Source organism: Mus musculus, chromosome 3 (genome assembly GCF_000001635.26).
Source record: "Mus musculus strain C57BL/6J chromosome 3, GRCm38.p6 C57BL/6J".
In the NCBI taxonomy this organism is placed as follows: Eukaryota; Metazoa; Chordata; class Mammalia; order Rodentia; family Muridae; genus Mus; species Mus musculus.
In genome coordinates this window covers 18,008,479-18,011,770 of record NC_000069.6, presented here as the reverse complement: position 1 = coordinate 18,011,770, position 3,292 = coordinate 18,008,479, and the positions used below count along the sequence as shown (strand labels likewise).

The 3,292-nt window shown below is 40.6% G+C and overlaps 1 pseudogene; it reads right to left on the bottom strand.

Annotated features, from left to right (window-relative positions):
- Gm5844 (predicted gene 5844) lies at positions 270 to 3,023 on the bottom strand (annotated as a pseudogene).

Here is a 3,292-nt window from a genome sequence, read left to right as displayed (position 1 = left end):
CCTACCCACTCCCACCTCACTGCTCTATCATCCCTCTCCCTGGGGAATCAGACCTTCACAGGACCAAGAGCATACTCTCCCATTGAACATCAGTGGTCTTATTCCTCTAATAAGACATTAGATTTGAAATCAGAATCTGTTCTTTTGTTACATCTAAGAAAAAAGTTTAATATCTAGAATAGACATCATCTTTGACATCAACAGATGAACAAATTAGTTCAAGTTAATGGACCTACAAAGAAAGCTATTGTAAATTTTTTTTTCTTTTTATCTCCTCTGTATTTATCTTTTAAAGCAGAATGTGATTGGGCACTGTTATTTCCATTCACAAGCCTTGCTGAGTTACAAGACCTAGGAAACTTAGGGTTTTGTTCTCGGGACTTTGGAAAACAAGCCACTGGGGAATTCTCATCAGGTTGTTTTAACTTGTGTTTACTTCTAAGACTAATACATGCAGAATTAACTACAGGAAATGAAAATTTTAAGATGGAATTTAAGCCATCTTAATTTGGTCTCCTAAGGAATCCAGCTCAACAGGTAAACACTTCAGACCAGAGTTAACAAGAACAGTAGGTTACGTTACGTCTTATAACAAATGCTCTATCAACCTCTTGAGTTAAACCTATAGTATCACAGTATCACATGTAGAAATTTTATCTTCCCCTTAGTTTTCATGCCACACAGATGTTTTAAATGTTAACAAAAATAAACAAAAATCATGTTAAATATATTATCAGAAGGAATGAAGGTAAGCAAACACATAGTTCTGGTGACTTAGTCTACTTCTTCCATGCGTGATGTGTCGTCATCTCCTTCCAGGGGAGGCATTTCTTCAGTTACAGCAGCACTGGTGTCATCCACAGTAGGATCATCCTCATCAATACCTAGACCAAGCTTGATCATCCTGTAGATCCTGTTAGCATGGGTCTGGGGATCTTCCAGACTGAAGCCAGAAGATAGGAGTGCAGTTTCATACAGCAAGATGACCAGATCCTTCACAGATTTGTCATTCTTGTCAGCCTCTGCCTTTTGCCTTAAGGTTTCAATAAAGGAGTGATCAGGATTTATCTCCAGGTGTTTCTTTGCTGCCTTGTAACCCATTGTTGAGTTGTCTCTGAGGGCTTGAGCTTTCATGATTCTCTCCATGTTTGCTGTCCACCCATATGTGCTTGTGAAAATACAGCACGGGGATGTCACCAGTCGGTTTGACACAACCACCTTTTCAACCTTCTTCTCCAAAATATCTTTCATAATTTTGCAGAGGTTCTCAAATTTTGTCTTTTTCTCTTCCTATTTCTTCTTTTCCTCTTCATCTTCTGGAAGTTCCAGTCCTTCTTTGGTAACAGACACCAAGGTCTTGCCCTCAAATTCCTTCAGCTGTTGCACACAATACTCATCAATGGGCTCAATCATATAAATTACTTCTAAGCCTGCCTTCGGAGACGTTCCACAAAGGCGGAGTTAGCAACCTGGTCCTTGGTCTCACCTGTGATAAAATAGATGTGCTTCTGGTTTTCCTTCATTCTGGTGCAGTAGTCCTTCAGAGAAACCATCTCATCCCCAGAAGCAGATGTGTAGTACCACAACAGCTCTGAAAGCTTCTTCCGATTCTGAAAGTCCTCGTGAATTCCAAGCTTTATATTTTTTGAGAACTGCTCATAAAACTTTTTGTAGTTCTCTTTATCTTCTGCTAGTTCAGTAAATAGTTCTAAGCATTTCTTGACCAAATTCTTTCTGATAACTTTCAGAATTTTACTTTGTTGCAGCCTTTCATGGGAAATATTTAGAGGGAGATCCTCAGAATCCACTACCCCTCTAATGAAATTCAGATACTCAGGGATTAACTCCTCACAGTTATCCATGATAAAAACTCTGCGAACATACAACTTGATGTTGTTCTTTTTCTTTCTGTTTTCAAACAGATCAAAAGGAGCGCGTCTTGGGACAAAAAGAAGGGCCCGGAATTCTAATTGTCCTTCAACAGAAAAATGCTTTACTGCCAAGTGTTCTTCCCAATCGTTGGTTAAGCTCTTGTAGAACTCTCCATATTCCTCATTAGTGATGTCATCAGGATTTCGCGTCCAAATCGGCTTTGTTTTGTTGAGTTCTTCTTGATCAATGTGCTTTTCCTTTATCTTCTTCTTTTTCTTCTTGCCACCATCCTTCTTCTCCTCCTCTTCTTCATCAGAGCCAACATCTTCTATTTCAGGTTTATCATCAGACTCCTTTTCTTCTTTTTCTTTCTCTTCCTCTTTCTCTTCCTTTTCTTCAGCCTCATCATCACTGACTTCCTTATCTCGTTCCTTCTCCACAAAGAGAGTAATGGGATAGCCAATGAAGTGAGAATGCTTCTTCACGATCTCCTTTATTCTCCTTTCCTCCAAATAGTTTGGTCTTCTTTCAGATGGAAGATAACCTTTGTTCCACGACCCATTGGTTCACCTGTGTCAGTCCTCACTGTGAAAGATCCCCCAGCTGAGGACTCCCAGGCATACTGCTCATCGTCGTTATGCTTCGTGATGACAGTCACTTTCTCAGCAACCAAATAGGCAGAGTAAAAACCAACACCAAACTGGCCAATCATAGAGATATCTGCACCAGCCTGCAAAGCCTCCATGAAGGCTTTGGTGCCCGACTTGGCAATGGTGCCAAGGTTATTGATCAAGTCGGCCTTGGTCATTCCAATCCCGGTATCCACAATGGTCAGGGTTCGGTCCTGTTTGCTGGGAATGAGATTGATGTGCAGCTCCTTCACCGAGTCCAGTTTACTGGGGTCTGTCAGGCTCTCGTAACGGATTTTATCCAGAGCGTCCGATGAATTGGAGATGAGCTCCCTCAGAAAGATCTCTTTGTTCGAGTAGAAGGTATTGATGATCAAGGACATTAACATTTCTGCCTGAAAGGCAAAGGTCTCGACCTCCTCCTCCTCCATTGGTTGGTCTTGGGTCTGGGTTTCCTCAGGCATCGTGGCTGAATGAACACGCACGAGACGTGACGCTCCGCACCAGGACACTGAAGCAACTCGTAAATATTTTAATATCTTACAAAATAGACTTCAAACCAAAACTAACAGAATAGATAGAAAAGGAAACCAAATACTCATCAAAGGAAAAATCCACTGAAAGAATATCACAATTTTTAACATGTATGTTCCCAACACAAGGGTATTCAAGTTTATAAAAGAAACAATAGATACAGCTGAAATCACATATTGACCCTCACACAGTACTCTTGCCATAAACAGTGCATACATACAAAAACTAAACAGAAAATTGTTGGAGCTGAGTGATGT